Below are 12,813 nucleotides of genomic sequence, written 5' to 3' on the forward strand. Positions count from 1 at the left end.
TAAAGAGGTAACAAGTTACAGTTACTTTAAAAAAGGTAACTAGGTACAGTTACTTGCTTACGAAAAGTAACAGTTACAGTGATAGTTACTTATCTGCTGAAATATCTCTTCCAAATAAAATACACAAATCGATCATTAATTGTAATAAAATATTTTCTGTAGACTAACATCTGTTACTGGTACACAATATAAGTCTTCATATATTAATATCAATTACAAAATAAAGTGCTCTCCTGTGCTTTGCGCCACGTCATGAAGGCGTATGGGGGGGTGTGGAGTTAAGGCCCCACAGTTTCTTCATCACTGCCGAAAGTGGGGGTGATGTGATCTGAACTACGTCCCTGACCTCCTTTACTTCCCAGAGTCTCCTCCAGGTACTCACTATATATGACGCTGAGTGGACACCGGAGCCGCTTCAACAGGTGGAAAAAATCCGAGTTCACCTCCACAGAGGATCGAACCCTGGTCTCTCGCATGGTAGTCAGGCACCCAACTACTATTAAAAATCATGAAATTAGGAAAAATCATGTTTCAAATTGCCGTTTTTGGAATTTATCTTCGTTCGATTGTTTCCATCTAATATATTTATATTTAGTAAAGGATACCTGATATGTCACCATATTTGCAGGTGGCGTACATTCGATTGCTTCATACGAATAACGTAGCATTACCTACACTTTGAAACCACCACGATAACGGAAGGCGCAGCAAGAACCGCTCTACGTGGAATAAATCTTTGTTTACATTCAGTAGTAGTATATAATAGCAGCGTGTTGTCATGGCTGGTAAAGAAAAGAAAAATTCAATACCCGATATTTTTATATATTGCGAATGCGATGTGAATTCCCGGAACTGTAACGAAAGAGAAGCTGTGCTGAGAATGAAGCATTTAATTATTAAAAATAACAAGGATATCGCAGACGAAACTAATGTATACGTATTGGTTCTTCAAAGTAGCGCTGCTTCATCTGCACCTCGGTTGTAACTGGGGCTCTCAGAAATTATTTTAAAATAAAGCAATTCACCTGTAATTGCAAAGCTTGGACAGAAGGAAAATGTAAACTTCAAGTTGCAGTTCTTCCCCAAAGGAGGTTTAATCATAACACTGGATAATAATAATAGATTTCACAATTCCATCGAGACAATCTTCACATGTTGATTTTCCTTTTCTGGTTCCCTTTATGATTACAGAGATTAATAAATTTTGATCTTCGCACTAATCGATTTGCACCTCTTTCAAATTTCATACATAATACATTGTTTTCGAAAAAAAATATTTTATTCATACAGAGCCTTTTAACCCTACTTTGGTACGTAACATGAAAAACCTTACGTTGGCAGTACCATGGGGTCAGTTTGACCCCACATTAAAAAACATATTATATTACAGAAAATGTTCTTAAAAACACTAAAAATGTTGTGCAACACTTCATTTGCTACTTCTTGATTATTTTAATTCACTTTGGAATATATTTAGTAATGACACTAGCTGATTGCCCGGCGTTGTCAGGGTATTTATTTATCCCAATCTTCTATTAGACAGGAAATTAATGAATTCTAACTCTAGTGTAAAATGAACTTGGAGTTGAACTGCATTGGGAGTCACTATTAATCTTAGCAACCCCGGAAAACTATGGATTCCACACTAATATCGGTTGCTTTCGATTATTTTTTAATGTAACACCCTTCCAAACCCCACCCCTAGTGGTGCCAGGGGTGTGTTGGAGTTGAATGGCATTGGGAGTGTCAGTATTCATATGAGCGACCCCGAAAACTATGATTTTCAACACACTAATATCGGTTGTTTTAGATTATTTTTACATGTCACCCCTCTTCCACCACACTCTTAGGGGTGTCTTGGAGTTGAAGGACATTGCGAGTGTCACTATTAATCTTAGCGACCACGAATACTATGAATTCCACACTAATATTGGTCGTTTAACATGTCACCCCCTTCCCAATCCCAACCCTAGAGGTGCCAGAGGTTCCTTGCAGTTCAACGGGATTGGGAGTATCAATATTCATCTTAACGACCCTGACAACTATGTATTCCACACTAATATCGGTCGTTTTGGCATTTTACATGTCACCCAATTTCCACCCTCACCCTTAGGGGTGCCAGACGTTCCTTGAAGTTCAGCGGAATTGGGAGTGTCACTGTTCATCTTAGCGACCCCGAAAACTATAGATTCGACACTAATGTTGATCGTTTTCGATTATTTTTACGTCACCCCCTTCCCCTAGGGGTGCCAGCGGTGTCTTGGAGTTGACCGGTATTGAGAGTGTTTCATGTTAGTGACCCCGAAAACTATGGATTAAACACTATATATCGGTATTTTTCGATTATTTTTACATGTCACCCCTCCCCACCGCCACCCCTAGGGGTACCAGGGGTGTATTTCCCTCACAGTATTTATTTCCATGTTGCAAGTGATACGTGTTCCAAGTGTGTTTGAAATCGCTCCAGGCTTTCGAGAATTATACCGGAACAAATACACACACACACACTCTTACACCCATACATCCATTTTTATATATTAAACTAGCAAATTGCCCGGCTTTGCCAGGGTGTTTATTTATCCCAGTCTTCTATTAGACAGGAAAATAATGAATTCTAACTATAGTGTAAAATGTGAACGGTAATGGGAGTGTGACTATTTATCTTAGCGACCACGAAAACTATGGATTCTACATTCATATCGGTGGTTTTCGATTTTTTATAACATGTCACCCCTCCCCACCTCTACCCCTAGGGGTGCCAGGAGTGTCCTGGAGTTGAGCGGCATTTTGAGTGTCACTATTCATCTTAGGGACGCTGAAAATTATGGATTTTACACTAATATCGGTCTATTTACTTTTCAGGGTTGCCAAGATGAATAGTGGCACTCCCAGTGCCGTTCAACTCCAAGACACCCCTGGCACCTCTAGGTATTGGGGTGACAAGTAAAAATAATGGAAAACGACCGAAATTAATGTGGAATCAATAGTTTTCTGGGTAGCTAAGATGAATAGTGACACTCCCAATGCCGTTCAACTCCAAGACAGCAATAGTACCCGTAGGGGTGGGGGTGTGAAGGGGGTGGCATTTAAAACCACCGAAATTTATGTGGAATCCATAGTTTTGGGGTTCGCTAAAATGAATAGTAACACTCCCAATGCCGTTCAACTCCAAAACACCCTTGAAACACCTAGGGGTGAGAAGGAGGTGACATGTAAATATAATAAAAAGCGACCGATATAAATGTGGAATCCATAGTTTTCGGGGTCGCTAAGATGAATAGTGACACCCCCAATGTCGTTCAACTCCAATTCCCTTTTAGACCATAGTTAGAATTAATTATTTTCCTGTCTAATAGAGGATTGGCATAAATAAATACTCGGGCAACGCCGGGTAAACAGCTAGTGAATTATAAATTTTGACACTGTTGATTAACCATAATTACCCTTACAACACTTTTCCAGATTTATATTTATAGGTTATCAATTTTGTGTCACGGCTGGGACAAGAAAAACACTGACTTTTTACTTCTTAAGAACTTTATTTTAATTTCTGTTAATCTTCAAATGATGAAAGGAAAATATTTATGATAAAGAGAGCAAGTAATTAATCTTTGAACATTCTAGTGGAGTTTAAGACGAAGTGTAACACTTAAGGTAGAAATTAATTATTTCTTTGTCAGGGTGGGACACAATACAACACAAAAGTAAATCAAAAGTTAAAACAAACAAAATCTAAAACACCTTGTACTATTAACTAAGTTATGTATAATACTTGGATTACTATCCAAATGACAACAAACTGTTCAAAGGAAACAAAAGACACGTCTCTTTCATTTTTTAAAAAATTCCTGAAGCCTCTATATTCCTGAGGAGAAGAGGCACTCTTTAACTTCACCTTCTTTTCAATGAAGCTCCTGGTAATATCAGGGTATCGATAGAGTTGCGTAGGCTGTCTCTTCTTCCTTGAAGTTTCAAATTCTCAAAGCAACGCACCCTGAGGTGTGATTTTTTTGTTAACGGTTTTTGTACTTGTATGTTTCGTCCATTGATGGTTCATTGCCGACATCTGAAGAAGTTGATTACATATTGGAGACTTTAATTTCAAATTCTTCTCTTCATAAACTGTGATTGACAAGTTTGTCCTACCATCAAAATCTATCTGTCACGGCTTTGGAAGAAATGCAAGGAATGCGTGGAACATGTATCCATCGATTATTCAGCATTTTATTATGTTTGTTTATTTTCAATTTACTTGCGTGAGTGATTTGTGTGCCAAATACTTAGTACTGTGCAGCTTCAACAAAATCTTTTGCATTCTCTACTCGAAATTGGCGCTGCTTGATTCATTCCGGACAACCCTTTACACAATCGCTCCAATGCCGTCAACAACCCTTTTGCCATGTGAGGTTTCAAAAAAAGTGCCATTGCCCATCAACGTCACGGTCTTCTTTCATGTAGCATCATATATTGAACATTGTGAATCTGTTTGTGAATTGAGAAACTGCACTATCAGAAAAAAATGTAAGTGCTTAGAGGTTAGATTCGTGTTTCAATAAGCTTATGATTATTGAAAAAAATGCAAAAATAGTACATTCGTGATGACGTAAATAGTAACTTATGAAAGCAAAACTATGTTTTTGATCATTAGAAAACCAAGCGCAAGCAGCGAATATTGTTATCTGATTGTGATTCAAATGTGATGACTTCTTTCCACACTTGGGAACTGAAGCAAAATTTTCATCAGAGTCTACTTGTAGCACAGCTTCTTGTTCATTCACTGTTTATTTCATTCTTTATGTTGCACTCTTTTAACATACCCATGTACGTGTCTTGAAACGACGCAACTGCAAACTCAGTAAACTAATTGCATCTTCGAGTGACCCAGCAGAAAGAAATAACAGTTAACAAATATTTATTTACTTTTGTATTTATTTTCCTTGATTTTTAGAAATCAGTTTGGTTGTATAAAAATTAACTATTGTGAAAACCAAGTATGTTGTTACAATAAAGAAGGCACAGTACAGATTAATCAGTACTCTATTGGTATCGGCCGATATAGGCAGCGGTTTATGTAATATTACCGATAATTTTATCGATCCTATATATCAATAAATATCTTATAATTTAGTGCAATATAGTGCCATTGTGATACAATTTTTATGAATAATAACATAAAATATCAGTAGTGTAATTGGGGCGTTTCAAAGTAGTACTTAGTAGGTATTGTTTTTTTTTATCAATTGAATATCACTTTTTGACATATTTTGACAATTTTTTGTCCATGTTTTAGCGTATAGCGATGTTTTTAGTACAACTTTCAATGCATTATTTTTTTTCCCCACTCGTACTTGGTAGGTATGCATTTGTAGCCTTTTTTTATCAATTGAATATCACTTTTTGACATATATTGACAATTTTTTGTCGATGTTTTAGCGCTTAGCGATGTTTTAGCAAAATTTCCTATTTTTTCCCTTTTTTCCCACGTACTTGGTAGGAATGCCACGATCTTACGTGATATAACTTAACCTATCCTTTTTTATTACGTGCTAAAGTACACGAGAGCCTCTACTAGTAGACCTAGTGGCCCGGTTCAACGCCCGAAAGTGAGGCTCGGTGAGGCTCGCAGTGTTGCCAACCGCTTATTCGAAAAAATCACCAAGGTTTTTGGTCTAACCTAACCTAAAACAGCAAGGAGTTGGCAATTTTGCTTGAGAGTTCAGAAAACCGGAATTGAGGCTCGGTGAGGCTCGCAGTGTTGCCAACATTTTACTCGAAAAAAAATCACCAAAGTTCTTGGTCTAACCTAACCTAAAGCAAGAAGCTGGCAATTTTGCTTGAGAGTTCTGCAACCGAAAATGGGACTCGCAGTGTTGTTAACCCCTCACTCGAAAAAAATCACCAAGGTTTTTGTCTTGGTCTAACCTAACCTAAAGCAAGAAGCTGGCAATCTTGCTTGAGGCTTGCCTTACAGTGCATAAAGCAAAATTGCCAACCTACTGGTACTTTTGCCATGGCCTTTTACAAAAAAGAGAGAGGAGAGAAAGAGGTGAGAGAGAGAGGAGAGAGAGAGAGAGAGAGAGAGAGGAGAGAGAGAGAGAGAGGAGAGAGAGAGGGAGTTCACAAACATCAAGTGGGGATCAAAAAAACCTTAAAAACTCATTTTCTCTCCACGTTACGCGCCTCATTTATTGCGCTGACGATGTTTTACAGCGAAGAAAAGAGCACCAAAACATCAAAAACTCACTTTACTCATTTGGGGATTACCAAAATCTCAAAAACTCATTTTTATTAATTGAGGTTCACCAAAACCTCTAAACCTCACTTTCTCTCCACGTTCCGCGCATTTATTCGTTGTGCTGACACAGCGTGATGAGTAAATAATGTACTCTCTCCCATCCTTTGAAGGATGAATGCACCTTATCGTAATTTTCCAACTCCGGGACCAATGTTTATATATCGTGACCTTTGTAAACCTCTTTCGGAAACGATGTGCCACACACATGCGTGCGCGCGCCTATATTGTGACGCAAGCAAACAAACAAATAATATTTTTTTTAAGATTCCTGGCCCCTAACCCCACTTCCGGTTGCCATTTTGGATTTCCGAACATAGGTTGTATTCATATTTTACTCACATATAGGCGTACGTGATGAATCCTCAAACAGATTTTTCCTAAGTCTTACCGTTTCCAAGATAATCCCACTTCCGGTCGCCATTTTGGATTTCCGAGCATAGGTTCTATTCATACTTTTTCTCACGTATAGGTGTACATGAAGAATCCGCAAACAGAATTTTCCTAAGTCTTACTGTTTTCAAGATAACCCTACTTCCGGTCGCCATTTTGGATTTCCGAACATAGGTTCTATTCATGCTTTTTCTCACGTATAGGCGTACGTGATGAATCTGCAAACAGATTTTTCGCAAGTCTAACCGTTTCCAAGATAACCCCACTTCCGGTCGCCATTTTGGATTTCCGAGCATAGGTTCTATTCATATTTTTTCTCACATATAGGCGTACGTGATGAATCCGCAAACAGATTTTTCCTAAGTCTTACCGCTTCCAAGATAACCCCACTTCCGGTCGCTATTTTGGATTTCCGATCATAGCTTCTATTCATACTTTTTCTCACATATAGGTGTACACGATGAATCACGAAACAGATTTTTCCTAAGTCTTACCGTTTCCAAGATAACCCCACTTCCGGTCGTCATTTTGGATTTCCGAGCATAGGTTTTATTCATATTTTTTCTCACATATAGGTGTATACGATGAATCACGAAACAGATTTTTCCTAAGTCTTACCGTTTCCAAGATAACCCCACTTCCGGTTGCTATTTTGAATTTCCGAACATAGGTTCTATTCATATTTTACTTACATATAGGTGTTTGTGGTGAATCAGCAAACAGATTTTTCCTAAGTCTTACTGTTTCTAAGATAATCCTACTTCCGGTCGCCATTTTGGATTTCCGAACATAGGTTCTATTCACATTTTACTCACGTATAGGCGTACGTGATGAATCCGCAAACAGATTTTTCCTAAGTCATGAATTGGAGGGTTCTATGGCAACCTATATTAATTCTCGTAAGAGAACAGAAAACGCACACACACACAAAAAAAAACAAAAAACAATACTGTGGTCACTACAACAAATAGTCTTCTTCAACCCCTATCCAACAAACCAAAAAAAATCATCATCCTAACTAGAACCATGTAACTAACATTGTGATGACTCATATTAAGCACTCCTTAATTGTATTACTTATAAGGGTATACTATTGCACAACGTTTTTGCAACAAGTTATTACGTAACATTTTGATGACTCATATCTAATGCCCTTCGTTGTATTAACTATAAGGGAGTAAACTATTACACAACATGTTGCAACAAGTTATGACGTAATGTGATGAGTCATATCTAACGTGGCGTCTTCTGATTGGTTAATTATTACAGGTGTTTTCAATACGGTCCGTGCTTTTATTATATAAGACGGCATACACAGCAGTTCAGTCAGTCTCGTGAGAGCAGCCGAAGAGTACGGACGTCCTGTTGCAGCGCTCCTCGTTTTTGTAAAAAAAAATAGGTATTTAACTTTCTTTGAAGCTACATACTATCTATTATTTCAAGTTCAAAGGTGTTTCACGTGGTTTTTCATAGTAATTTCGACCAGATTGAATTTTGACGTGATCGTGCATTTTCTATTTCACCTCAAGAAATTCTATATAAATAACATACCTGAAAATTGTATCGCTATATACTTGACTTTTTGATTTCTGTGATTTTCGAAAAAGCAATGGCATCCACTACCAGTTTGAATCGTAAAAATGATAAAACTGAATGTGTTACTTGTGGGAAGCTAATCTCAAGGAACAATTTATCGGTACACAGGGCAAGATGTAGCGAAACAGGTTCGAGAATTAATCGTTCGTCACCTTCTAAGTCTTGTGCTCGATGCGGAAAGATGATCAGCATTACAAATTTAAGTAAACATCTCAAAATTTGCAAACCATCGACCGAACGAGGAACAGTGAAAAGAAAAATCGATGATCCAGGAACCGAAGCTTCCACTTCCAAGCAAATTAAATTATCGAATGAACGCAAACCAATTAGATCTGCATTCAACGACCAACTCCAGGATTTTTCAATTAAGTCAGAACCAGGCCGTGACATCCTTAGTTTCTTGGATGAAACGAAAACACCTGTACTAAATATTTTGAAAGATAAACTTGAAAACAACTCTATAAAAGTATACGTTGTTCTGTTTTCTGAATACGAGAAAGTTGATGGCACAACGAGTATTTTTTATCATCGTACAAAAAACCAGACACTTTATTTTGCTGACGTCGAAAATTTGGACAACTTCTATTATAAAGTTTCCAACGAGCTGGTTAAGAAACACGACGGTTTCGAGGCTAAAGGGTCGGGATGGTCTCTGTGTGGAAGTCCTCACACGTTAACCGTTTACGTGAACCGATTCTCGCCTCTTCGCGCTTCCAGCTACGTTCCTCTTCCACCGAACATTCAACACAAGAGGGCTGTGTTAAATATACAGAACAGCGATAACAAGTGTTTCCTTTGGTGCACTGCATCCTGTTCATTGCAAAAATAATCCAGAACAGGTTTCTAATTACAAACAATACGAGACCGACTTTCAAAGTGTAATGTCTGACATTGAATACCCGGTGACATTGTCGGATATAACAAAGTTCGAAAATCGTGCCGGAAAACGCATCGCTATTAATGTATATTCCTTCACGTCAGATAAATATCTCGTGCATCCCGTCAGGATAAGCGATATCGACGATGACGATGCTCGTGTGATTAATCTTCTTCTAATTTCAAACGAGGATGTTCATCACTACACGCTAATTCGTTCACTATCACGTTTGGTAAAAAGTCAAACTACCAAGCATGAACATTGCATCGAAGTTTGCCCGAGATGCCTAACCACGTTCGACGATCGTGACCGACGTGATCATCAAAATCTTCATAGTCGTCAAATTGCTCTGGAGAAACTTGCCGAACATAAAATTTATTGCGGTGACAACAGACCGGCTAGAATGTTGATGCCCGAAACGAACGAAGTCGAAGAATTCAAAATGCACAAGGCATTGTTGGAACATCCCGCAATCATCGTGGCAGATTTCGAGTCTTTCCTGAAACCACTCTCCTACTGCGAACCGGATCCTGAAATTTCCTCCACAACGCCGTACCAGCTTCATCAACCTAATAGTTTCGGCTATGTTGTTGTGCGACGTGATAAAATAAATGAAGCATATATATACCGCGGGCCAAATGTAATCGAACACTTCCTGGAAAAAATGGTGGAGGAGGTTGAGGTAATTGGTAGCGTACTGCTTACATCAAAACCGATGACACCTTTAACTGAAAATGAACTTCAAAATTACAATTCCACTGAGGTGTGTCCGGTATGTGATCAAAGTTTCACTGATGAGAACAAAAAAATATTCCACCACGATCATTTCAGCGGAAACTACATAGGTGGAATTTGCAACACGTGCAATCTTAAAATCCAGAAACCTAAATTCATCCCCATATTCTTTCACAACGGAAGCGGATATGATTTTCACCACCTGGTGAGACATCTTGACTACGATCCGAAACGTATAGGTGTCTTGGCCGAGAATGAAGAACGCTACATTAGTCTCAGCAAGCAAGTGTCGATTCCGGGAACGAAAAATACAATCGAGATGCGCTTCCTGGATTCGTATAGATTTCTCTCTGCAAGTCTGGATGCTTTAGCGAACAAACTCACCGACGATCAATTTAAAATAACTAGAGCTAGTTTTCCCAACGTAGACATAGAACTCGTTAGACGTAAAGGGGTTTATCCTTACGAGTACGTTAGTGATAATTCTAAATTTAACGACGATGCTCTTCCACTTCCAAGAGAATTTTACAGCAGACTCAGAGAGAAAGGAATCACGGACGAAGAATACCAACACGCGCAACTCATGTGGGAGAAATTAGAATGTAGGATACTCGGAGACTACCACGACGCATACTTAAAACTGGACGTGACGATACTCGCGGATGTTTTTCAAGCGTTCAGGAAAACGGCAACGAATATTTATAAATTAGATCCAGCGTATTTCTACAGTCTACCGGGATTAGCGTGGTCGGCAATGTTATTCCAGACAAAGGTCAAGCTGGAACTGATATCGGACGTTGACATGTTACTTTTCATCGAAAGAGGGATACGAGGTGGAATGGTGCAATGCGTACAGAGACATGCAAAAGCTAATAACGTACACATGAAAGAAGATTACGATTCAAATCGAGCATCGAATTACATCTTCTACGCCGACGTTAATAATCTCTACGGACATGCCATGGTTCAGAAACTTCCTTACGGGGGATTCGAATGGTTAGATCCCACTTCGATAGATATTATTCATTTCGACGATAGCGAGTGTGGTTTCTTCGCAGAGGTAGATCTTCAATTCTCCGACCACCTGCACGACACGTTTTCGGATTTGCCTCCGACTCCCGAAATCAAATGTCCACCCGACTCGGTTCAAGACAAGCTTTTGTTAACATTGGACCCTAAACAGAGATACGTCGTCCACTACAAGAATCTCTGGTTTTTGATTGGGAAGGGTGTTCAGATAGTAAATGTTAGAAGAATACTAAAGTTTAAACATTCCACGTGGTTAAGACCTTACATAGAAACTAACACACAACATAGAACAGCTGCCACTTCCGATTTAGACAAGGACTTCTTTAAATTAATGAACAATGCGGTGTACGGAAAGACCATGGAGAATGTTAGAAAGCACGTAGACGTGAAATTAATTTCCGATAAGAATAAATGTCGGAAGTGGATAGCCGATCCTAGATTCAAGTCGAGAAAAATTTACAACGAGAATTTGGCACTTTTCAATCTAGATATAAAATTGATGAAATTCAGAAAACCAATTTACGTTGGCGCAACGGTTCTCGACCTGTCGAAACTTTACATGTTCGAATTTCATTACGACGTGATGAAACCCTTCTACAATGATAAGATATCACTTTTGTACACGGACACCGACAGCTTCATTTACAGCATACAAACACCTAACCTATACGAAGACATAAAAAATCCTTCCATGCTTGAGTATTTCGATACTTCTGCGTATCCTCAACCCAACAGATTTGGGATTCCATCTCGTAACAAAAAAGTCCTAGGTAAACTGAAAGATGAATGTAACGGTGATATTATTGTCGAGTTCGCGGGTTTGCGTTCGAAGATGTATGCCATGAGAACAGAGAGTAGCGTCACGAAGAAAGCAAAAGGTGTGGGCAAGAATACGGTGGAGAACAAACTCACCTTCCACGATTACATCGATTGCGTTTACTCACAATCGACGATACTAAGTATAGAACAAAGAATCCAAAGTGTAGACCACGTGATTACAACAAACGAAGTTAGGAAAGTAGCATTAGATCCGCACGACGATAAAAGATGTATTTTGTCTTGTGGAATCCACACGTTGCCTTGGGGACACTATCGTTTAGAAAATAGTAAAAATTGTAGGCAATGCAATTGAAAAAAAAATAAACTTAAATAACTATAACTAAAATAAAAAAAAACTTTGACTGTCTCAAATTATCACATACACAATAAAGAACTAGCAAGGACAATGAATCTCTTTGGTTTCCGAAAGCAAACAATGGAGACTGTACACCGCAAGGCAGATCATGAATTTCTACCTTCCATGTTATCTAAACTCAACGTCCTGTTGATCAATCAATTTTCAAAACGTTGCTCTTCTTGCTGGAACAGGGACGATTTCGGATTCGCGACGATCGACGTGACGAGGAAACCCAACGACGGAAAATACAGAAACAAAATCAACGACTTTCAAAACGTTGTTACGAGATGGAATCCCAAATCTGTTGGGTTGAGGATACGCAGAAGTATCGAAATACTCAAGCATGGAAGGATTTTTTATGTCTTCGTATAGGTTAGGTGTTTGTATGCTGTAAATGAAGCTGTCGGTGTCCGTGTACAAAAGTGATATCTTATCATTGTAGAAGGGTTTCATCACGTCGTAATGAAATTCGAACATGTAAAGTTTCGACAGGTCGAGAACCGTTGCGCCAACGTAAATTGGTTTTCTGAATTTCATCAATTTTATATCTAGATTGAAAAGTGCCAAATTCTCGTTGTAAATTTTTCTCGACTTGAATCTAGGATCGGCTATCCACTTCCGACATTTATTCTTATCGGAAATTAATTTCACGTCTACGTGCTTTCTAACATTCTCCATGGTCTTTCCGTACACCGCATTGTTCATTAATTTAAA

Source organism: Lepisma saccharinum, chromosome 20 (assembly GCF_977018435.1).
Source record: "Lepisma saccharinum chromosome 20, izLepSacc3.1, whole genome shotgun sequence".
NCBI classification, from domain to species: Eukaryota; Metazoa; Arthropoda; class Insecta; order Zygentoma; family Lepismatidae; genus Lepisma; species Lepisma saccharinum.